The 24,612-nt window shown below is 44.0% G+C and overlaps 1 protein-coding gene and 1 long non-coding RNA gene across 18 annotated transcripts in view; one reads left to right on the top strand and one right to left on the bottom strand.

Moving 5' to 3' along the window:
* Positions 1–3,333: 3,333 nt before the first annotated feature.
* B3GAT1 (beta-1,3-glucuronyltransferase 1) overlaps positions 3,334–24,612 on the top strand; it is a 96,231-nt gene continuing 74,952 nt past the window's right edge. For 13 of the 16 annotated variants that reach the window (XM_065040508.1, XM_065040518.1, XM_065040516.1 and 10 more), the window contains exons 1-2: positions 3,334–3,556; positions 11,973–12,115. The gene's annotated coding sequence lies outside the window, so the exon portion shown is untranslated. Of the gene's footprint in view, positions 3,557–11,972; positions 12,116–14,900; positions 14,963–24,612 lie in introns of all 16 variants that reach the window. The other 3 variants (XM_021296868.2, XM_065040509.1, XM_065040507.1) reach the window with 2 other exon arrangements.
* Positions 12,707–22,390, bottom strand: LOC135576292 (uncharacterized). Of its 2 annotated transcripts, none has more exons than XR_010467929.1 (3): positions 22,228–22,390; positions 14,828–14,970; positions 12,707–14,296 (listed from the first exon to the last, which is right to left on the bottom strand). It is a non-coding gene; the product is annotated as an uncharacterized LOC135576292 (long non-coding RNA). The 2 variants fall into 2 exon arrangements; XR_010467928.1 differs by lacking the exon at positions 22,228–22,390 and adding an exon at positions 17,706–18,263.

Below are 24,612 nucleotides of genomic sequence, written 5' to 3'. Positions count from 1 at the left end.
GAGGCATCCCCATCGATACCAACCAACGATAGGACAAGGGGCAATGGGTACAAACTGGAACACAGGAGGTTCCAGTGAAAGAGGAGAAGCAACTTGTTGGGGTGAGGGTGGCAGAGCCTGGCCCAGGCTGCCCAGGGGGGTTGTGGAGTCTCCTTCTGTGCAGACATTCCAACCCGCCTGGACACCTTCCTGTGTAACCTCATCTGGGTGTTCCTGCTCCATGGGGGGATTGCACTGGATGAGCTTTCCAGGGCCCTTCAACCCCTCACATTCTGTGGTTCTATGACTTACACAGCTTCACAAGGATGAGGTGCCCCAAGCCAGGAGACATTCCAGAGACAGACAAAGGCGCCCGATAGGCCGCAGGGCCAAAAAGGACCGGGATCACCCCGCTGAGTAAAAAAACTCGCTTTACCACCATACACGCGCCTTCCCACGACGGCCCATACACTCCTTCCACCATCCGCGCGCATTCCTCCGCCTCCCGATCGTGTTTTGGCCACTCAGAACTCAAAGACCCACAACTCCCTACTCCTCAGGCCGCTCTGAAAATGGCGGGCGGGGCGCCGGAAGCCAGTGGGCGGGGCGAGCGGCGCGTGGGAGGGCGGGAAGCGCGTGGCGGAAGCGCGTGTCGCTGGCGGCCGTGAAGCGTGTGTGTGTGTGGAGGCGGGTGGTCTGCCCGGCCCCGGGCACCGCTCGCCTGAAAACGGCTCCTCCCAGGGGCTGCCGCTGTGCCTGCCGCCCTCAGGGCACCCGTTCCGCAGTAGCGTGCGAAGGGCGAGGCGATGCCTTTGGAAAAAAAAAAAAAGGCAAAATGGAAAAAATCCCCTCAGTTTTGGAGTGTTTTCTACGCAGCGCGGATCAGCCCCGCCCCGGGCTTTTTCTCTTGTCAGAAGCCGTCGCCCCTGAGGAGAGAAGCAAGGAGGTGTTTTCCTATGGAGGTGTGACAGGGGACCCCGGTGAGGGTGTTGAGATTTGAGGGATGCCTGAGGGATATTTTGTTTGGGGGATCGGGGGTGTAGGAAACAATTACCTTGGAAATATAATCAGCTTGGAGAAGAGGAGACTGAGGGGGGACTCATTCCTGGGGATCAAGATGGAAAGGGGGAGTGTCAGGAGGATGGAGCCAGGCTCTTGTGGGTGACAACCAGTGACAGGACAAGGGGCAATGGGTGCAAACTGGAACACAGGAGGTTCCAGTGAAAGAGGAGAAGCAACTTGTTGGGGTGAGGGTGGCAGAGCCTGGCCCAGGCTGCCCAGGGGGTTGTGGAGTCTCCTTCTGTGCAGACATTCCAACCCGCCTGGACACCTTCCTGTGTAACCTCTTTCTTGCACACTTATTACCTTTGGCTTTTAATACGATGCTATATAAATATTCATCAAATACAAAAGCGTATTGACCCAGAACAATGGAAATCAGCATCTCTTGGGGGAGGAATGGAGGTGAGGTGCCACATTATCTTGGGATTTCTTGCATATTTGCATTTAATTCCTGAGATTTCCTAAGCAACTGAATAGCTCCAGGCACAGGGTGGCAGAGGAGCGGAATCTGTTCTTCTGCTACTTGTTATTCCAGCAGGGCAAAGATCTGAATAAATGAGTGCTTGAGCAATGTCTGAACTAAGAAGGCTTGCCCAATGGGTCATGCTTACCCAAGTCTTTTTAAGTGATGTAGCCGCATGTTTCCAAGGGCGGAAAGGATAACTGCTCAGCAGGGGAGGAAGATGCTGCTGGGAAGTTTTGTCCTGTTTTGCACTTTTTTTTCTCCTTTGTGCGTTTCTAATGTTGGCGATCTGCGGATGAATTGCTCTGCTAGCATTGTTTTGGCAGAGGCAGGAGTTCGGGGGCAATGCCATGGTGTTTGTGGAAGTCGCTCACTGGTGTTCAGACCAAATGATGACATGTACATGATGACATGTGTTTTCCTTTCCAAGGAGAGCTGTACCAGAATGGAATTTGCATTTATTTGAACACACAGTACTTAGGATTCTCCTGGGACCCTGCTCTCTGTTGAACCCATTTTTATTCATCCTTCAAAAAGTATTAATTCTCCCTTTTGCGTTACTCTCTGCCTGGGTTTTTTTATATTTTCATTATCTTTTAAAGCACTGAGGAACCCCATCCCCTTCTGCTCAAGCCACAAGATGATAAAGTTGTTTTTCCCTCTGGCTCTTTTCAATGCATCATTGAGCAGCCCTCCTCTAACATGTTCTGAAAAGCCTCTCTTATCCCGGGCGGAGGGTGAGAAGGAGAATCTGTAGGCTGGTGGGACTATGGAGTTGAAATCCATCTAGGCTTAAATAGCTCAAGGTCAGCTCAGGATGGAAAGGACAACAACAGATTTCTGGAGACTTCATTCAATGAATTGTTGATTGGAAAAGCTCTTTCAGATCCCTGTGGAGCAGAATCTGGAAGAAATGTGTTTTCCAAAAGGAGGACAGCGGGTTAGTTGTTAATGATTTCAATAAAGCAAGAGAAGGCACATTAGGAGGTTGGCCGTAAGGGTAAAAAAGGAGACTGTTGTATTGCTCATTAGTGGTTTGCTAAAATTAACTCCATTACCGTGTTTGCTTTCATTGCAAACCTTCCATTTAATTGCAATTACCACTGAACTGTGAAGAAGAGACCCTGCTCCGTGCTACAGGTTGTCAGTATCGGGAGGGAACCCCAAGCTGAGATGTGTGAACTGCTGCTTTAGGGACTCTCTCGGTACAGCTGAGCCTGTTCAGCCTGGTTATGCCCTGCCGACGAGTTGTGAGGATTTCCTGTTGTTCCTTTCCAAAGATATCGTGTGTATTATTTTACAAATATGGGCAGGAAGTTTGAATTTAAAAAAAAAACAACAGAAGGCCTGATCCAAAGGGTGGTGAAATTGGCGACAGCTCTGCCTTGGATTAAGCCCAAACCCTTACAAATTTAGTTTCTGTAAGAAAAAAGTGGGGTTTTTTTTGTACCTTTTCCCTCTCTGTATTCCTGCATTTCCTTTGATGTTCCTTTTCTCTTTCACAAGCTATTAATTCTTGTCTTGTCTTTTATTTACTGCCAGTTCTCTCATTATGTCAGGAGTCCTATACTGAAATGCTGTTCTGTTTTCTGCATTCACAACCTTAAATAAACAGGCTTTGCTGTTCTCTGTGAAGGTGGCTGCCAGTTGGCTAGTTAGTGTTGGAGTTTAGAATGCAGAATGAGAAAAAGGGAATAGCTGGAATGCTTTTCCAGCCCTGAGAGGTGTTTTGCTTTCCCCACACAGCTATCCAGTCCATTCAGAAAATGATAACGGGGCAGTTTTGGCTGGAGACTCTAGGATACGTTGTGCAGCTTATTTCTTTCTAGTGAAAGCTGTGAGCATTTTGGGAGTCTATCCACAGTGTGACGACAGGGAGAGAGTTAGCCCTGTGTTCTTAAGGGCTTCTCTGGAACTTCTGAGGAGGTGATTTCAATGAGTTCAGAAGAGAGAAGGACTGAATTATACACATGTAGATTTGAACTTGTGGCTTCATGGTGTGAAGTTCCTGCAAGAATCCATTCCCTCCAGCCTTCAGTTTCTCCTCCTTAGGTAAGTGTAGGTCTTTGTGGTGGCAGCTTCTGCTGGAAACCGAAAACAGTTTGGGAAGGGAAGGCTGGAGGCAGCAAAGTGAACGGAAGGAAAGAAAAGGAAAAAGAAGCAATAACAACTCTTTGATGGAAGTAGGTCAGTCTTTAACGCTATGGCCTGTCTCTTTGGGCTCCTTAGGAACAGCTATAGCAGCAGCCTGAGCTGGAGACTGCACTACGAACAGAAAGCAGATGTTCTCTGAATGCGGTTAGCTACTAGCTATAAAATGCTAAGTACTTGGAAAATGCAGTAATTCAGTCATATGATTTTTATTTCTGTGCTTTGGTCACTGAACCTGCAGTGGCACTGCAAAGTAAGGGTAGATTGCATATAGGAAGAAAATGGAAGATGACTGTGGAAAAAAAAAAAGGCGGCTAAACCCACTTTAATTAAAACTCAGGGTGAAGTAGTTGTCTCATTCTTGTAGATGGTTCCAAAGCTCTGCTTCCCACTGTGTGATGCTGGTTTTTGTCTGTGGATGTGATGCAGATAAAGTTAATTCATAGAGTGATACAAATATGAGGCTGCTTCTGGTAACATCCAGTGTTAGTGCAAACATGCGGGTTAGTCATAAATGTAACATGAATGGTGGGATTATGATTACCTGATTGCACAGGAATGTGCTCAGGTTTTGTGGGGCGAGGAGAGCATCAGAAATGCTTTGCCAGATCTCTGCCCTAGGATCAGGAGGGCATCGATCCATCGGTACAGCTCAGGAGGTAGAAAAACTGAGGAATGGGGCAGGAGGGGAAGGAAGCAAGTCTTCCTTCTCTGCTTAGCCAGAGGCGGAAATATCAGAGCAAAAATACTCTGGTTTTAGCTCTAACCTCGGCAAACCATAGGTAACCGTTTTCCATTGTGAAAGCTCAGCTTATTTAGCTTGTGCCCTGAGGATGCTGAGCAGTTTCACCCTGTGCTCCCAGGGCCCTGCAAATGAGCCACAAATGAGCTTCCAAACAAGAATGTATTTTGTGGCAAGCGGCTATAGGGTGTGTGGGAGAGCGCTGGCTTGGTACAGGGAAAGCTGCCACTAGAGCATTGGTTTCCCTAGCAAAAAAAAAGTAATAAGTGGAGCTGTGTAAATAATCAGTGTTTTTATACAGCAATGTGCTGAAAAGCAGAAAACTCACTTTTGGGGAAAGAAGCATTTGTTACTTTCTCAGGGAAAGTGAAAGGAGGGAAAATGAAGAAGGAACTATGTGTTTCAGGTTGAATGAAACATCGATATGTTTTGGAGGAAGGGGGAGGGAGGTTATCCATTCTGTTACAATTTGGCATATTTTCAAAATAAAATAGTTTGGTGATGTAAGAAAAGAGTTAGTTTAAAAAAGGAAAATACTGAAGATACGTCTTGGGTTTTTTTCTGATTTGTTTTCTTTGGTTGAACTAATTTATGAATTTGTCACATTAGTCCCTCTGCATACATCTATCAATAAATAGTCTTTACTAGAACCAGCTTCCCTTGTCTGTTTTCTCCAAGGGGTAGTGGTTATTTAATGCCAGCAGAGGTTATTGAGTTAATTTCTGTGTGTATACAAAGTGAAGAGGCTCCAGCATTTCATTCTGGGAAATACTCAGCCAGAATGAAGAGAGATAAACAATACCTGTCCCCACTGTGTTTATCCCTGCGAGACCTGATAGTTGCTGGAGCTAACAGTGACTGTATCGTTCCTGATGCTGAAGGGGACTCTGTTATGTTGTGATGCAGCTCCAGATACCACTTAGTTTTTATGCTTTCGGGATACTGCTCTTGAAAGACAAGTAGCATTTGAAGCAGACCAAGGTTAGATCTGGTGACCTTCTGATATTTTTTCCTTCTTTATTTCCTCTCCCCTGCCCGCTCCTCTTTTGTTTTTGCATTGGTTCTATGTTGGAGGCACCTTGTGGTTGAGCAAATCTCGGTGTAATTCTTTAACGCAGCTAGGGCGTTGTACAGGGTTGGTGTACAGAGAATGAAAATCAACATTTGGGAAGACAGTGATATGGAAAGTGAATATACAACTGTGATTTGTAATAGCACTTTGGGGGGATATTCTAACAAGGCCTGAATATCTGTGCATGCTGGAGCTGAGCCTGGTTCTTTCACTTGCTGACTGCAGCCAAGCCCAGTAAAAGTTGGTGCCATCCTGTGCCCCGGAGTGAAATGAATCAGGAGGTGGTGCTCATGTCCCCCAAAAGATCAGTTCTGCTGGGCGTTGTGGGTTTCTGCTTCAGGGCTCAGTAAGGCTGATGAAGTCTGTGTCACTATGGAGATGACTGCTGGAGGGCAGGATTGGGTCAGAAAGGCACTGGAAAGCAAAGAGCTGCTGTGACAGGTCCTGGCTAAAAAGAGGCTCTAAGACTCAAGCCTGGCATTTTCCGTTCTTATTGCTGGTTTAAACAAATACATATTGTGTGGGTGACCAGTCAGCCAGCAGGAAAATGGTTTGAAGAGAGCGGGGTGCTGCACTGAAGGACGGTTCATTACCTGAACGGTTCATTACATCAGCAGAGGAACTAATCCAGCCCCTCTGGTACCCACCAGCTTTGATGTGGTTCTGAAATCAGCTCGCGCTGGGTCTCTGAAGCAAGACATTGCAAACTGCTGCTCCCTGCAGAAAGTTAATAAGGAGACTTTGGATTCCGCCCTGCATCTGACCTAAGCAGCTAAATAGGTTACACTAAGTTTTAAGATTTGCCCCAGTTTTCCTTTTAATAGGCAATTTTTCTGCTTAATTTGCAGAACAAGCAAAAAGCTATTATGTAAAATTTATCAGCAGCAATTGGCTCTCATTAGAGATTTGGAGCAGGAGGCTTTGTTGAAAGGAAGAAGGATCCTCCAAATTTTCATTTACCAGCCTTAGTTCCCAGTGTTTATGCTGACCTATGCCCTGAACAAGTTCAGACACTGAGCCATCAACATTTCTTTCCCATTCTCACAAGAGCTGTTCTCACCTTCCTTCAGTCTGGTTTTAGGTGTCCTTAAGCAGTCAGTAACCAGTTCTGCTAGAAGCGCATGATCCAGGCTGAATGAAGCGCCTGTAAATCACAGTGCCATCATTACAGTGTTCAAGCAGTGAATTTTGCCGTGTTGAGCAAACTCAGCTCCAGTAGAAATATTTTGTTCAAGAGCGTTGGAGTGCAGTTGTCTGCAGAGCTCCTTGCAGATGTAGGAAGAGCCGCTTTCCCAGTTTCCCAGAGACCAGAACACAGCGTGGTCTGAAATTGCTCGTGTTTTCTTCACGCTACAGCAGCATCTTTTGATTCCAGCTCAAGACAGTTGTGACTTGCGCTGTGTAGGGGGACAGGTAAACTGCAACATACCTTCCTGTGAGAGACATGCAGGAAGTGGAAATTGTTACTGACATTGATACATTCAGATGTTAATTATATGTGAAGTTTCACTACAGCAGGAGGGATTATAATTAATTTATATTTGAACTATAATAGATTTCACTACAAACCGCATTTCATTGCAACAAAGTGCAGTTGGTTGCTGCCAGCAATTTACATAAACTGACCACAAAGCATTGCATCTATTTATCCTGCATTAAGGACAGCAGCAGGCAGATAAAACTACGGAAAAAAATAAAGCTAGTCTATTTAACTTGTGAACAGAGACCTTGTACTTGGTGCAGAACCTATGTCATCTACCCTGAGAAGTGCAACAAATGCTTTGGACCATGTGAATTTGTAAGGCAGCATTTGGATCCAAATCCATGTCTGAACTTGCCTAAGAAATGAGAATCTGTCTGTGTGTTTTCTCTTTACCTTAGCCTGAAAAAAATTAGAATCCATCTGAAAGAAGAATAACCTGTTGCTCTTCTCAGTGCCTAGTGACATGCCAGAGAAGTATGAAGACAGTAGTGATCTGGGGGATGTGCAAGCAGGTTTTTGTTCTTGACCTGTTGGAAAATCGTTTACTTTCCTGTGTACCTCTCCCCTTTTCCAGTATTACCTACCTAGTTTTGTGGGATGGGAGTTTCTTACAAAGGTAGGCTGGAGCAACTCCCAAAGTAGAGTCCCTGTCATTGTGTAAATACTAATCCAAACGTGCCAGGCAGTATATTAAAAGCATAAGATGGCAAGGTGATAACTTTTAATTGGTGCTTCCTGATTTATTACCGCTAACACATGAATCTCACTGCTCTCCTTCCTTGCCATCTTTTTGTGATGTCTCAGTGCTATCAAGTCTTGGACCTTGGTTTCTTTGCCGTCAGGCATGCCCTGACACCTTACAGCCCTTCACTAGAGAGAGTATCAGACTCTGCTGATGCTATCTGTTGCGCTGCATGCTGTCGCCTTCTGTCTCCGAACATAACATAACAAGCTTTCATCCGCAGACAGGAGCTTCATCCCTGATGACCCAATCTCAGACTGTAGAAAAGGGCAAGACAGCTTGTCAGGCACTTCAACAAACAGCTCGACAGCTGTTGTAAACAGCCAAGAGGAAAGGTCAGAGCCAGCCCTCCTCTGCCACCAATGAACATTTCCTCTCCTGCACTGCCAGGGTTTGGCCAAGCGACGTGAAATGCAGCAGAAAGAGCCAGGGGAAAGAAGAGTTGGGAACGAGCAACACAAACAATGTCAGTTTGCCCAACAGAGAGGAGAATTTGGGTTTTGGAACTGTGGCCAGACTTTGCAAAAGCCTGAGGCTGTCTATCAGAACAATGAGAACTCTTTCCGGGGAAAGGTTTGATGGCTGTTTCAATTCATGGCCAGCGCTCTGATTATCCCTTTGCCATTTATTTCTACAAAGTGTCTTGTCAGGCTCTGGAGATGCGAGTCACCCTCACCTAGAGAGGCTCAGATGACTGAGGGAGTTACATGTCAGCACTTCTGTCTTCCACAGAGGGCTATTAAAAGCCATGCCGATATCGCAGCTGAGGTCTGTGCGTGTGGCACATCTGGATGTACTCAAGCTGTCTTTGTGCTAGAGGGCTTGGGCACCAAAAAATCAAAAGTGTGGTAGCACAGCTCTCAGTGCAGTCAGCACAAACCTGCCTGAGACCCTGGAAAATCAGCTGCTACCTGCAGTGCTATTGTCCTCAGCTTCTGTGCACTTCAGTTTACCAACGTTAAGCAACCCCATGTTGCTGTTGTTTTGTGGAGGTCCTGAAGCATGTCCTCTATTTTGGGGCATTCTTTGCACCTTCTTTGCTTTCTGGCTATTTCATGGCTATGCTGAAGACACTCATGGCCACTTCATTGCAGTCTGATTTGCTTCCAAGAGCTTCTTACACAATTCATACCTATACTCTAGCTGTAAAATTAACAGACTCTTTTATTACACAGGCTTTATTATTCAGGAGGACCCAACCAAAGGCTAGGAGCAGTTTTAATCCCAGCAGAATGACACCTTGACAGTAAAACAGTTTTGCCAATAACATGTTGTTGGATGTGTTTGCCGAGAAAGGAAGAGAGGTCCTATAAACAGGCTACTCTGGCTCCAGTTGACACAAGACGATGCAGGATAGGGTGTCTGAAAGTTAGACCAGCACCGAGCGACAATGAGGCCAATCCCTTCACGGGAGAGCAACTGCAGGGAGCGTCATGACACTGTGATTAAAGACCTGGCACCATTTCCTTCCCACCCCACAGTATGAATCACAGTGTAGCGAAAAGTACCTACAGGACCAACTTTTCCTGTGCCATCTGAATGTGTACGTTGTCCTGTAATCTGAGGTGTAGGAACAGAAATGGCTCCCAGGAATTCCTTCTGCCCTGCGGTGAGACAGAAGTGACAGTCCCACACTAGCAGGCAACTCTTCTGCCCCCTTACTTGCCTCTGACTCAGCCTCTGAGATAAAAGATCATTTCCAGAAAGCACTCAGGGTTGAAATATTTCAGTTTGCTGCTGGTTTGCAGTTGCCAGTCTCACTAATTTCAGCTCTGATGTCACCAGCAGTGGCCCCATTAATGTTATTTATAGTGTTTGTGCCGTGGGCTTTGGCTGTGTTCAAGGCTTAGTTGCTGGTCTCCAGGGAAGGGAAGAGCAGCTCCAACATTTTCAGTGACGTTTCTTTCAACCTGGACTGTATTCCAGGCTCTTCATGTCACACCCACCCCATACTCCTGTCTGTACCTTGGTTTGCTCCAGCAGACTGAGCCATCCTGGGGTTTATTTTCATTTTCTTAGAACTTAGTTTAAAAAAAGTGCAGTAAGTCATGAGCCCGAGCAAATCCGATGATGACGCTTCAGGGGAAGGCAGACTGCAAAACCAGATGCAAATGCAGCCAACCAGAAACCAAAAATATATTAGTACTGAGAGAGCAGATAATTATTCTCCTATCAGAGTCGCAGGACTTTCAGTGTGTATGATTTCAGTGCTACTTCAGGACAGGCGGGCATCCGTTTTTGGCTGAAAATGAGCTATGGTTGCATCAAAGCCCATGTCTTTCCCTGCGTGACACCCATGAGCTGCAATTAATTGATGCATTTAAGAAGCACGTTCCAGTCTCTGTGAGAAGGACCTTTGGAGCTGCTAACTTGAAGCGCTGAAAATCATGAGTCAGGCTTTTTATCTGATCCTACTAATCCTAAAATTAAAAAAGGAAGATGAGGAAGCAGCCAGGGCTTTGATATTTACCTGCAGAGATCTAAATCATTGGAGTTCGTGTCTGTAAGCTATTCTACCAGAAAGCTGAGCTTCTTGGGTAATCTAATGACTCTGTGAGCTGAGGCATTTTAGAAAAAGCACCAAATATTGCCAGAGACAGTACATCCGTAAGCACTGGAAACTCTGCAGTCAAAAACTATGTCCCAGACAAGGTATTTCAGCACTTCAGCTGACCTCCAGTATGAAGTGTGCCCTGGTGTCAGTGTGTAGGAGAGAGACTTGGGCAGATAACATGTCTACAGAACAGGTCATTGTATCTTTAAGACATCCCATAAACCACATGGCCTGGCATAAGTCCCTGGGTGAAAAATTTTTTACAGTGAACTTGCACCCTCTTCCTTATGCATTTCACATTCTTCTGCAATATTTCAGCTGTAGGAGGCCACTCAATGTATTAATGATCAGGAAATAATAACGTGCTCAACCCAGGGCCAAGTACCCTCCGTCTCTCTGCCATCTGTAATCACAGCGCATTTAATGGATGTGTGTGAGATGGGCTCTCAGAAACCCTTGGGGAAGCACACAGCTACACTGAAAGCACAGTTGCTCAGCTGTTGCTTGAGGATTTAAGACCAATTTTTCAGTGTCAGTTTGGTGACTTTCCCAGTGACGTCAGCCTCTGTTACCTACAGCGACTTCGGTGTTGTTTCCTGTCTGATTTCTCCATTGGCACAAGGATCTTGTGCGTGTGCTGTGAGCATCCTCGGGTAGAGATTGATGGCAACCAGCAAGCACCTCGTGGTTGCAGAGTCTCCCAGCAATTGCCATGTGTGATGGAGGAGGGTCAACAGTATCAGTGTTCTGTTAAATCAGATATACCGGAGTGGCTGCCTGTGCTGGTAAATTGCCACTGGGTATCACTTGCCATTTGCTCAGATCTTGCTCCATGCTGTCACTGTCTGATTGTCTGTGCCGCTTGCCTTTTGTGAATTTAAGCCAATATACACTATTGCCTCCCAACCCAAGAGAAATCCTATTTTGAGGGATGCTTTTCAGCGTGATTGTTCACAACCATTAGACCTAACACATGGCTTGTTCTGCCATCTAATTCATCTTTAGTTCTTCAAGAGACCGGCACTAAAGAAAGCACGATTACTGGACTTGATCTAGAAATCGCAGACTTAAAGCTGATGGCCTTTGTTAAGTGGTGTGAACGTAATGGCCTCCACTGGGCATTAATCACGATAAGATTTTGAACGCAGGAGCTTGGGCTATTTTTCACAACCCTGTCAACTCTGAGCTGTGTCTTTGGGCAAGTCTTGTCTTTCCCTGCAGCCCAAAATGTCCTTCAGCTGAACAAAGTGTGTAGTGATACTGAATGAAGTGCCTCTAAAGACTAGGTCGTTGATGAGTGAACTCTTACTGCAAATTTTTTGAGATTTTTGGATGCCAACCACGATTTTTCTGCTAAGTAGTATTGATTATCGTCATGCATATATAATAGAGTAAGTTGTTATTCATTTCCTGATTGCTTCTCCCCTCTGACGTGAGCCCTATTAGGTACCTCAGGGAGCAGGTTAATAAAACTCTATTTACTTTAAATACGAAGGGGTACAATCTCACTCACTGTCCTAGCACAATCCGTTTGTTTGGCGCAAGGCTGCAAGGTGCTATTCTAGCACATCTCCTGCGTGTCAGGCTGGGATTCTGCAGTGATATAGGTTTCCTTTCTTTTTCTTCTGCTGCATTTGGTAACTGCTAGCTGACCTACCATTGCTACCTGTCACAGAGAGAGGCTCCTTTTTTCCTGAGTAATCTCACAGTAGTTATTTTTATAGGTATATTGAAGATAATGATCCTGCTTCTGAATGGGAGATAAGAGAGAGACCAAGACAGAGCTGCTGGCTTTTAACTTGCATGAAAAGCTTCAGATCCTACTTCGATGCGGACTGTGTAGGAAGACAGAACAGTGTCATGACTGGTAAGAGAGTGAGCAATGGAGCAACTTTGATATGAACAGTGACCTTCTCGGCATTAAGCTGCATTATGTTGCAGGAATAAGGCTTAAGACCCAGACTCACGAAGGTGACAAAGTGATGCTGAATTCAGCAGCGCTTGAGCCTCTAAATACCTTTGTAGATATGGACATAAATGCCTCATTTAATCTGCATTAACATGACTGAAAAATGAAGCTTTAGCACAGTGGAACAAGCTGTCTGCGCTTGTGTCTCTGCTTTCCACTGTAACTGCCATTTTGTATTAGGGGTTGCTCACGTTGCCAGCCTTGCCCCAGGCAAGGTTAATGAATTGTGTTTCCTGTGATCTGCCTGGCTTCAGAGAGCCGAACCATATCTTGGTGAGGGATCATCGCTTGGCAATCTGGAGCCCTCGGCTTCGATTGTCTCTCAGTGGTTGGCTAGACGCCACCATCAACAGATTTGCAGCACGGTGATGTCAGTGTGGCAGGCGTCTCAGCCCAACACATGGTGAAAGGCTGAAGAGAGCAGGGAAGCCAAAAATTGTCAACTGTAAGCAGGACAGCGTAGGAGAGAGAGCAAGCGGGATGCTGCCAAGCCTTAATACACATAAACCTCAAGGTTGCAGAGGGACACTATTAACATAGACATTCAGATAGTTTTTTTCCTCTTCCCTTTTGTTTCCAATATTTCTTGGCTCCTATCTCCTGTAAGGACAAAGACTCTCCTCTCAACCCTGCTGGTCAGATTGTGTCTGAAATCTGGAGCGAAGAAGGAAACGGAGCAATTTCACCAGCTCTTTGCTTACCTTATGCCAATTGTAGTGTGCAAAGGACTCATGATTTTGCCATACTTTCCCATACAGAGAGGGAGAAGCATTCTCATTTAATATTAATCTCCCTTCCATGGATCCAGGCTGCTTCTGACAGTGTATCAATTATTTAAACTTGTTTAAAAAATTTCCAGGATTAAAGAGATTAGTTTCTTGTTGATTTTGGTAATTCCTCCTGCTTTTGCATCTCTAAAGCTGAGTACAACACAGCTACTGAGTCTCTGTTTGCTCAGAGTTCACCCTATCCAGGGGCGAAATGGAAATTTTGTTTCCATTTCTAATTGCCAAGTTCATGTCTGAGTGGTAAGCAGCTCCTGCAAACTGAGTATTAGTAAAGCAATTGGAGACGTTTTGGGTGGCATTGTTAGGTGAGCAATCGCTTGTACCGCTACACAGGGAATATTAATTGTATTTGTGTGTACAGTTAGGATTTTTCTGCAGAATTTTACATTATGAATGTAAATTTAAACCACACAACAACATTTGCACTTTTCCTCAGTGGTAGTTTGCATTTCTCAGCTATGAAAAGTGACCAGTCCCTTCCAGCATACCACTGAGGGGACTCCCCTGCCACATCAAAGAACCTTATGTGCTCCTGTCACAAATGTAGACAGTGTCTAGAGATCATCTGTCGTGTCATTGTTAGCTGTGGAGGAGCAGCTCACCTGCTCCAGCCTCTGTGTCAGAATCTGCAACTGCCACTTAAGAAAATCTAGAAAAAAGGATTAAAAAGAATAATCAACGAGCTTTAAACATCAAAAAGCAAACAAGTCTATGAAATATACATGAAAATGCACTGAAACCTCAACCCCACCATTATCTGTCTCCTATCCAATCATTAATTCATGTTTCTTTGCTACCAGGGAAGGTGAACCCCTTAAATGGGTTCTTTGACTGGGTCTTTCTCGTGCTAAGCAAGACTGCCTGAACAGCTCAGCTCATCACTCCAGCCAAAAGAAACGTTTGTGGCTTCCAGTGATATCCCATAAACATACCTTGGCCTTAATTAACTGGTCAGACCATCTCGGTTAACAAAGGGAAGACCTAGTGATATTCATCTCGAAAAGCAAGATTATATAATTACGAATTAATCAGGAAAATCCCTCAGTAAATATTCACTGTTAGAAAGAATCAGATGGCCCATTATTTTTCTTCCCAGCTGTTTCACGCTGCATGATAGACTTTATCAATCAGCCCCAGAAACCAATCTTCTCCCAGTCTCCAGCACAGTCATCATCAATCACATCTCTGAGCAATGACGCCAGAGCCTCATCACAGCCTTTCCGTTGCTAGCGAGCATCGCAGCTCAGAGAAGGAGGTGGAGATGTACGTTTCAAATATCGATCATTCTCTCCTGCAGTGAAAGGATGGTGGGAGGGAAGAAGAGAGAGCGATTGCATGTGTTAAAATGCTTTATTCGTGTTGTCAGTGTCTCTGGCTAGAAACCGATAAGCTGCATGAGCCGAGAGCGCCGAGTCTGGCATGAATGGTGAGTGGGAGGAAGGTCAGGAAGGGAGGAAAACGACAACGTGTCTTGCTGTTACTACCATTATTTGTATTACAGCAGTACTACCAAGCTCTTAGGTTACACATTCTGTCCACCTACTGTGAACACCTTTATAAAGGTCAGGATCGTGATCTTTGTTTTTCCAAATGGGGAAACTGAGGAAGGTTTGACTTGCACAAGGCAAGCAGGCCCCAGACAGAGGTGAGATAAGAGCTCAGTTTGTTTGACATGTAGAACAGCATTCTGTCCCCCAGGTTGTATTTCCTTCCCTTTATAAGGAGAGTGTATCTGAGATCAGGGTCTCACTGGGCAGGGTACAGTACAAGCAATACAGGAAGAAAACAGATTTCCCAAAGGTCTCTGCGCTCTTTCCATTACCTGAGCTCTCTGTGATTTTGGTGGTCATCAGTTGCCGTGTGGTTTTGTTTCTCAAAACTTTATTGTGTTGCAGCTTCACATCATTGCACCGTGAACCAGTGGGAACCCCCAGAGAAGTGGGATGCTTCTTTAAAGGTATTTCACTTCATATGATCAAGGAAAGAAAAAGGAAAACAAAATACAAAAATACCAATTTATTTTGTACATATGTTTGGCGCTTTATTGATTTGACTTGAGTTATTCCTAAGGTACATGGAAAGGAAAAGCTTAGTCTCCTGGGTCTAGTTTTCCACCCATTCATACAAAGTGTATTTGTGTAAATCATGCTGATAATGTCTGCAAGGGAGACAAAGAACAGGGTGTGTCTTTCTTTCGTACACCCTGTAACACTGTTGATTCACCTTCCAGCACTGAGAGAGTTTATTCACTTGGGGTTTCTTTGAGTCATTCTTAGATGCTGAGAACGTAATCTCTTGAGTGTTTCTAGTTGTCTGCATTAACTTCTTGAAGAAATCAGGCTAAGACTGCACAGCCAGTTGAAATGTGGCTCCTTCTCAGGCTTAAGAAGGTTGAGAATTGTGAAGCACACATTTCCCATCTGCAGCATCGCCATGCTGGGGTCTGCGACTGTCCCTGGCCAGGCTGATGCAACCCGGTTGTGTGGAGCTGAACTGAATGTTGTGCTAGATGTGAGTTTTGCTTCAGGAACTTTCTGGAGAATGAACAAAGTCTGCAGCTAAGCACCTGCCTACATTTGCAAAGCACAAATGATAGACATCTTGGAGCTAGGGTATAGGCTTTGCATGATGATATAGAGCTATGGGCATGTCCAAAATCAGGTGTGGAATTAGTAGCTGAGGTTCACAGGGTTCACAGCTCCTCCTTCCCTAGGTACCTGTGCACCATGCTCTTAGAATCACATCTCATTCCTTCATCATCTAAGTAGAATAAGCTTTTTGTGGGACCAGTGAAAAGCTACATGAAGAATAAAGTGCCCAGGAAGGGGATGGATGGAGATAAAATGGTAATTAAGCTGGCAAAGAAAGTTACGTGGGATCAAATCACCTCACGCTTCCATGCCTTTCTATCCTTTAAAAAAAATACTCTGGATGCCAGTTTACCCTAATTGGCTCTTCATTCTGGCAAGCCAGAGACACATCAGCTTATTTTTCACCGCCTTTGTGTCCCTGCTTCCCATCCTAACCTAGTGTAGTCTTCTGTGAAATTGTTTTCTCTGCAGAGACGGAGTTGCCTCATCTCTTGTAATTCCACTAGAATAATCCTTGGCTTTGCGCTAGAAAAGCGCGGAGCGTAGTCAGTGAAGGGAACGCTGGGGAAACACAGGCATCTGCACACATACACCTTAGTGCTGGGGGAGTTCGGGCAACTCGGAAAACATGGAAGATTTGCAAATCTCTCTTTCCTTTAATGCTTGCTCTGTAGAAAGTAGAAAAGTAGAAAAGGCTCAGGGAGCAGCCAGCCAGGAGGGCATGCCAGGTGAGCAGGAATAGTGGGTCACTGAAGGCAAATGCAGGGGGAACAAATGCTTTGTACAGGACCTCACCACATAAGCACCTGGGTGGTTTGTGGGCAGCGCACGTAGAGACCTGGCACTGCTTAACATCAGAGCCAGACCATCAGCATCGTAACTCCTCTGACCTTACCGCAATTAGCACAAGATGTTTTGTCCCAGAGTGCTTATGATCTCAAGTGATGGAAATAATAACCTAAGACTTACCTTTCTGTGCTACAAGAGGAGAAGACCTAGTCCTAATTATTTAGCTAAGGGCCCTTATCAACATCCTGTGACCAAAATAAGCGTTGTCCTCATTTTTACACAGAGAGATGCAAAGGTAAAGCAGGGTTCCTTTAATAGATCTCACAATTCCCAGCTCACCATCTGAAGCCCGAAGCATGAGGTCCCAAACCAAAAGGAGGTGTAGCTATTAAATGTGTGTGATTTAAAGCCAGAAGAGAACACTGTGGTAGGCCTCCATACAACAGAGTAATTCTTTTCCCTTCCTAGATAAATGATGACAATAATACCAAGCTTAACAATTCCAAGTTACACTAGAGAGCATCTCTTTCTGAGAGTTAGCCAATAGCGATTTTCAGATATTATCGACATAGCCTACAGTTCCAGCCGTATCACACCAGAGTCCTGGCAGACGGTTCGTTGCTCCCCGTGGAGAGAATAGGACTTCTTTCAGAGCCTATTGTCACCGCAGCAGCATTGCGCCTCAGGTTATCAGCCAGCATCCGAATGGCAGGGCTGAGGAAGATGCTTATCCTATGGTCTGATTATTCAGTAATTTCCTGTTATTATTCTCTTGTATTTGCTTCCGAATCCTGGCCATTGCCAGTAAGAAGATTCGAGGTGGATAGGCACGCTCTAGTTAGTACGGCAGCGCTCACATTCATAGCCTGGTTGTGACCTCCGGTGCACTGAACTTTAATGAAACCTGAGAGGCAGTTGAAAATTTTCTGTAGTTGTGTCAGCTAGAGTAGATTTAAATCTGACATCAATTTGTAGACACGGCTTTGAGATGGTTCAAGAGAGAAGGATGTAGAGCAGGAGCCCAGGAGTAGGGAGACAGCAATTGCTGTGTAATTATGGGGTCTGTCACTTAACATTTATATGTGATGGGTGTCCTAAAAGACAAGAGGTTGTCATTTGCATTATGGATATGCTAATTTGTCATGCTGACAGACAACAGAATCCCAACTCATTCAGCCATTGTAACTAATTAAACAGACAAACCAATCAACAGACATGGCAGATGGGGAATTTTAATGTGAAGAATTAAATATATAGAGTGACCTTGTGATAGCGCTTAGTGTAATTTTGTTTAACACCAGAATCGTAGCAGGAAATTACCTGAAGAAGCACATGAAGCATGACAAGGCAGTAGTGACAGTTTTTCCAGGGTTCCGTAGCAGCTTTCATCCGGAGGGATCCCAGAGCATGTCACCATTTCACTTGATGAAAAGGAGAATGCGTGAACGTGTAACCTGGGTACCAGTGTGCTTGACCAGTGCTTGCTCTCTGCCAAGGTCAGTTCAGTTTCCGTTTTAGTTCAGGCACTAAAGATTAACTCTTTCTTTCTTTGTCCATCTACACACCTGGTCTTTGTCCTGTTCATTGGAGGTGTACTGTACTATATAATATGCAGAAGTCTTTTGTACAACCCTCAATTTTTATTTTACTTCTTTTTTTTTTTTTTAAGCAGTAGATCCAGTGTATCTCCTGTACAGGAAACTGGATCCAATAGCATGAGGATTTACTTCTCAGCTTTGTTGCTTTAAATGCAGTGAACTGGGCAATCCATTCCCTGTCTCTCTTTCGTAAAGCCATCTGGGTACATCAACTGTGATGGATCATTTCAATATTATGCCTTCTATCCTGGAAATGGAGCTTTCCCTCCCCTTTTAGATGAAAGCTGCTAATATTTGAGTCTCCATTCTAGTCAACCAGGCCATGGGACATAAGGCTCCCTGACAGCATATTTGTGTTGTGAGCATGTGACGCTGCTCCTTGCTTCGCTAGCGCAGACAATAAATAGTGTGGAGCCAGAACAAGAAATAAGAAGGGGGATTTACAGTGCATGGCATCATATGGCTAGTAGGCTGGGTTCATCCCTGGGTTAGTGCTGTTCCATTCAGAGGAATTATCCCAAGCAGTGAATCTGTTCCAATGGCAGACATGCAAGACTGGAATTTCAGCTCTATATTTTTTTTTAACTTCCTCTTGTCCAAAATACGTAGAAGGAGGCTTAGCACAGGGTGCTGGGGATTTATATTGAGCTTGGTTAATCCATTGCAGAGGCTGGGGAGCATTTTGAGAGTGAGATTTGACTTCAGCTGAGGTGCTATAGAGCTTCTAAAGCTATCCAGCTTCTAGAGGAGGAGAGTATTGTCAAAGCTGATATGAAAAGGCTTTTCAAAAGTGAAGGCTGATGGAAACTGAGGGAGTGTCCCCAGCAAAGTTTGTTGAGTAAGCAGATTAATTTGCTTGTTGAGAAATTCATGGTAAGTTGTTTTAGAAAATGTAATTCTTCTACTTGCAAACTTCTGTGAAATTTAACTGAACTTTAAAAACTCAGTTTGTTATTAGATAGCTCAACAAAATGCTCTTTGAGCACTTGGAGCAGTCAGACATGCACTAGGAATAGAAAATAGTATTGGCAATACTGTAAGTCATTACAGATGCAGAGCATCTTTTTTGGTTGAGGAGGTAATGAAACTGGAAGGGGTTAAATGTTCAAACTTGCTAATCAGCCAAGGGGTCAGAAAAAATAGTTTGTGTATCATCTGCTCTCCTCTTTAGTCAAGTTTTAGTTTCTTCACAGACATTCTTATAATCTTCCTGTGCGCATGAGAAGCAGGAGAAGCATTTAGAGTCTGCGAGTGCTTTTCATGCAATGAAAGGCGTTCCTGCACACAGTAGCTGCGCAGTGAGCTCCCCGTGGAATCCCAGGCTACACGGAATTTACCCATTAGATTGCATTTTGAAGAACATCAGGTGGAAATCAGTGAAATTTGTCAGATTGTCAGTTTTGCTTGCTTAGAAGAAAACTAAACATTATGGCGTTTTCAATGCCTGGTAATTTGGATGTACAATCTTACAGTAACAACCAAACACCCACCCGCCCCCCTGTAACATCAAACCATGTGCACTTAAAATTGGGGTTTCTTGAAGTCAAAATTAAAAGGCAGCCTTTGGTGAAGGACATGAATGGAATGGGGAATGGAAAGAAAATGACGCTATCACATCTGTGTGTACCTCTGTGGCCTTTGTTACCATAGTGTCTGGGCTCTTGTGAACCATGAACAAGCTTTGACTGCACAAGCTAAATTCATCCTTCCTATGGAGAGTTAAATGGAGAGGAGGGGAGGGAGAGCGGTATGCTGAGGTCAAATAAATCAGCACCATTTACAAAAAGGTTGAAAATTAACAGAGAGGGAGGGGAAGGAGGCAAGTGCTAACAGTAAAACGAAAAATGAAGAAGTGCCGTGATAAAAATGATACAGTGCTCAGGCAGCCCAGTGCCCAACCTTGAAAACCCCATGAGTAAAACATTGTTCGCTGGAGATGAATTCTTTCTGTTAACCTTGTTCACAGCAACATCTTTGCAGGTCAGAAAATCATTACTTTTGCACTTTCCAGCTCTCAAGTGGTTTCCGGAATATTTCTGCAATTGGGTGGGTAGGTTGGATTGGCTTAGGCTGAAGTGAATTAGCAGACAGATTCCCTCAATAAGGAATATTGTGCATTTCATTCTTTTTCAATAAGAATATAAAGAGGAAAAAATCCTCCTGGAAACAAACAAAAGGGCCTCAGTGTGTTGCCATCAGGCTGGTTTTTAGCCATTGACCAGGCTGAAATAGCTGCACTGCAGCAGAGGTGCCTGGGCAAATTAGGAGGACTTCAGCAAAACTGCAGAAGATCCAGGAGCAAGTTAGGCATGGCGCTCCGTCACTAAGCAAATACAACCTTATTGCTACCTACCAATGCAATTTCATCCACAAAAATAGACAAAAATTGATAACGACATAGCTAACAGAGCACTGCAGCTTGGTGTTTATTGATCATCCTTGTCCACTATCCACTGATCCTGAGACAAACATGAGAGCCAGAATGTCCTTAAGCAGTTGCTGTTAGGCAGATCCACAGCAGCATGCTGAGAAATTAGGATTCTTAGCTACCCTAAACACTGAGCATTCACTTGGAATGATAAGGCCGACTGGTCAGACCTCGCAGGTTGCAGATCCTTACGTTTCGCTAAACCGGGTTTAAAAGGGAACCAGTTGTTCGGGTCTCAGAAAATGAGATGGTTCCTTATCACAGGAAAAAGAAATAAGCAAACCTGGTGTGCCACCAGTGTCCAAGGTGCTAGGGTGAGAATTGCCAAGAAACACCTGTGTAAAGGCAACAAGAAGCATGAGAAATTCTCCCTGATTCTTTTAGGATCAGATTCTTCAGCTGAAGGACACAGCAAGAGGTTGCAGAACCACATCAGATCATTGGAAAAAAGAAGCTAGATAGAGAAGCAGAAGCATATGGCAATGAAAAAGCATGCCCTGAGAAATGGAAAATAGACCTTTTCTGGTTTTAATAATGTGTCAGCCTTTGTATAAACTGGCCCAGAGCCCGAAGAAATGGACTGTTGCTTCCATTTACAAGCAGACCAGGTCTGGCCTTCTGATGGGTCTATTAATAAATGCTCCATTATCTCTTAGAAATATCTTTCCAATATGTTATCTGACCCTAGGTTTATTCATTCACAAATTTGGTCATCTTTTATAGCAGAAGGTAGTCTCTTTCTTTTATCCAAGAATTTCAAAGTGCTCCACACGTATCAGTGATTTCAGCTTGTTAAATGTTACCAAAAAGGAAGCCGAGGCATATAGAAAATGAAATAAACGTATCCAAATTCATGCTGTGAGTCAGAAATGGAGCCAGGAATAGACCAGCAATGAACATATGAGAAACGATGAAAGGTCGGGACAAAACACAGGACTCTCTAGGTAGATGAAGCTGCCTCTTTGCAAGGTGAGACTCGCTAGAGCTGGGAGTCACTGGATGCATGAAGAAAAGCTGATAAAGTGGGTATTCTTACATTGCTTACACTGTTCCTTTCTATACTTTTCTCGAATTTCCTAGTCTATATGTTTGTGTCCCCTCATCAGAAGAAGGTGTGTTGTTTTCTGTAGTAAGTATTTAACTGGTAGCTTTGAAACAGTGTTAATTTTAACCTTCCAAGATCTGTTAAGTGTAGGAAGGGGTTGCCTCATATCCTTGTTTTGCCTTATTTTTCTTGCAGAGCTTTGTATAATGGGTAAGCATATTGCATAAAAGAGTCACTGCTTGATGCAATTTGTCTTAGTTCATTAAGCACAAGATATGATTATCGTGAACACTCCTTTAATCAACCAAAAATGCTGTTACAGGCACTTAAGAGCCCTGTGCACTTCTAGCTGTTCTTTTCTCCCCGTTGCTGCTCTGCCCAGGTTTGTAGAGCAGGCAGTTCAGTCTCTCCACACCAGCATAGAACAATTTTGAGCCATGGTAGCAGTTTCAATACTGGATCAGAGAAACTGCAAAAGGATCTGCTTCTTGCCTACAAATAATTCTCCTCCTTTTGCACTTAAACCATATATCTGGGCTGTTAAGCACCAGGAAGGAATTATTCCATTAGCTGATGTATAGAGAGCTGTGTAATGCTTGATTCTTCTTTCGTGATTCCCTCTGCCTTCAAGCAGTTGTTGTTTCCATCATTAGCTCAGTAAAGGTACAAACAGAGTCTTTTATTGCATCTTACCTTGTGGTAGCTTGTTCAAATTTCAGTACTCTTTGTTACCACACGTGTTATTTAGATAAAAAATGACTGTCTCCTCACCGTTCCGTTCTTCTTTTCCTAGGCTTAGACTAGCTGAGGCCAACTGCATCCGTCCCGGCTGCCGCGGCTCAGATGTGTGGCTTTGTGTCCTTGCCATAATGGGAGTTACTTGGCGTCTCTCTGCCCAGTCTGGTGTTATCAGACCACAGAGCAAGCTGAACAAAGAGACACAGACGCTGCTTACAATTCACTTTGGCTACTCACTGCAGTCTGGTGATTCTCCATTACATCTCTGCTCATTATGAATACAGATAACAGACTATCATGAGCTGAGTAGCCTTATCCTTAAGAGATAAGACTAATCTGTGTGCTTAGATCAGCAGCCTTGTTCTTGCCTAATCTCACCTTGGAAAGCACAGTAATTGCAGCAACATAGAAAAGAAGTGAAGAAAAAGGGGGTGAGAAACCCAGTGAATATATTCCACTAGTTCTACCCTCTGAGCCTATGGGCTTGCACTGCTTCCTAGCCATGTTTTTTTCTGAGTATTGTGCATTTACACTGTGCATAATAAGGAAAAAGTCTTTCACAATAATTCTATTGTTCACATAAAACCAGGAAAAAACCTTATGCGTGTCCTCAATAATCACGCTGGGTAAAAAAAACCCTTGTACTCGAAGTACAAACTGGTACAATGGGCACCATGTGCAAAACACTTTCCCTTTCATAGTAGATTTCCTCTCTTTCCCCTGTTTTGGCCTTCCTTTGTTTGTTTTATTCTCAGAACAAAAGCAAGATCCATATGCGCCGATGGCCTTGGTGTCAGATGGCTGCCTTAGGACCCTGCTCTAATACACACCATGCAAACAATAAACCCAAGGTTGTTCAGGGTAGAGTTGGATCTCTAAAGCAGGTTGGGTGAGCTGCACCATTCTGCTAACACTAGTTGTAGCTTGTTTTTGGAGAGAAATCCAACATGACATGTAATCCACATGCAGATTTCCTTCTGGGCTGACTTTGGAGTGGTTATCCAAAAACCCCATTGATTTGGCCATTCCCAAACTCCTTGTCTTTAGTGAAAATTTATACCAAAGCTTTTGAGAGAGTTTTCTCCTTCCGACTCGTGCTGTTTCCACCTCCAAATGTGAGCTGAGACTGTGAAGTTAGAAATGAAAAACAAAAAGGCATCCAGTTTGTTAAATCTATAACTTAATATTGATTTTGGACATCCCATGAATTGAAATAAGCCTTCTGTGCAGAAATCCTCGAAGATGCCATGTTCACCTCTCCTCTTGACACAGCGTTTTATCGATCTCCATGTTTGTGCCACATGAATGATGGATTGTCGCATATCAAACCTTGCAGTATTCATTTAGTGCCTTTGAATAAAACATTTCTCACAGATTAACTGAGCAGTTTTAAGTGAACAACCATTTTCATCTGTTTTAAATTTTCATGGATACTTTTCTGGAGAACAAGTACATTGTTAATAATTGAAGGGAATGAGACCTTGCTAATCTCTTTGTATTTTAATAAAGACTTGTTGCACCCCATCCATTTATTTTAAAACCCCAGCATTTATTAAAAAATTGTTAAATTTACTTGCCACCTTCTGAAATTAATAATCCTGAGATTGGATGAAAAGAAGTTATTATTTATGTACCAAGGAACTGGAATTTCGTTGCGTCCAGCTCTAAATGTAGCTTGTGATGGATTGAATGGAGGGGAGGAGAGAGAAACACTTTTCAGTGGAAGCAGAGATGCATTGGACTCCAATTCAAATCTTCCCTGCCTGTGCCAAGAGCTTCTCAAAGCTTGACTTTACACGGTCCCATTTCTCTTTTTCAAATACAATGACTCCTTTACACACAGCCCCAGGATTACATTTCAAAGGAGAAGCGAAAAGCCAGTACGTACATGATTTCTTTTATCATTATCAGGATGCTGTCAGCCCTTAGAATGCTGATCTCAGAAATATTTCATTCCAGCAACTTTCATTAAACTCAGTGGTCAGGTAGAGCATGTTTGGTACAGGGATCTAATAGAGTCCTGAAGGCTCCTAAAGATGCCGTGTGTTAGTCATACATGGTCAGAACAGTGAAGAGGCTTTGGCAGTGGAAAAAACCAAACTAAATGCATTAGGTGTCCCACTCAGAGGATGTTTGTGTGCATAGAGAGCAATTAGTTCTCTAGCTCTGCGTTAGTACAGATTTTTGTGACCAGTAGATTTTTGCTGATTCCAGGTGCTCTTCAGCTACTCCGCTTTCATTCTACATCTGGTAATTGTCCTTTGCTTTTAACGGGCTGTGTCAAGAGGGTAATAATCAAACAGTCTCTGCCTCCTCCGAGAACCTCTTTGAAATGTTGCTTGTAAATTGCTTGTTGATATTTGATCGTGAGTCACCTCTGCATAGGTCTTTGCCGGGTGTTAAAACCATTGGAAAGAT

This window comes from Columba livia, chromosome 24 (genome assembly GCF_036013475.1).
Source record: "Columba livia isolate bColLiv1 breed racing homer chromosome 24, bColLiv1.pat.W.v2, whole genome shotgun sequence".
Taxonomy (NCBI): domain Eukaryota; kingdom Metazoa; phylum Chordata; class Aves; order Columbiformes; family Columbidae; genus Columba; species Columba livia.
The sequence above is the reverse complement of the archived record's forward strand: the minus strand, read 5'-3'. Positions and strand labels throughout refer to the sequence as shown.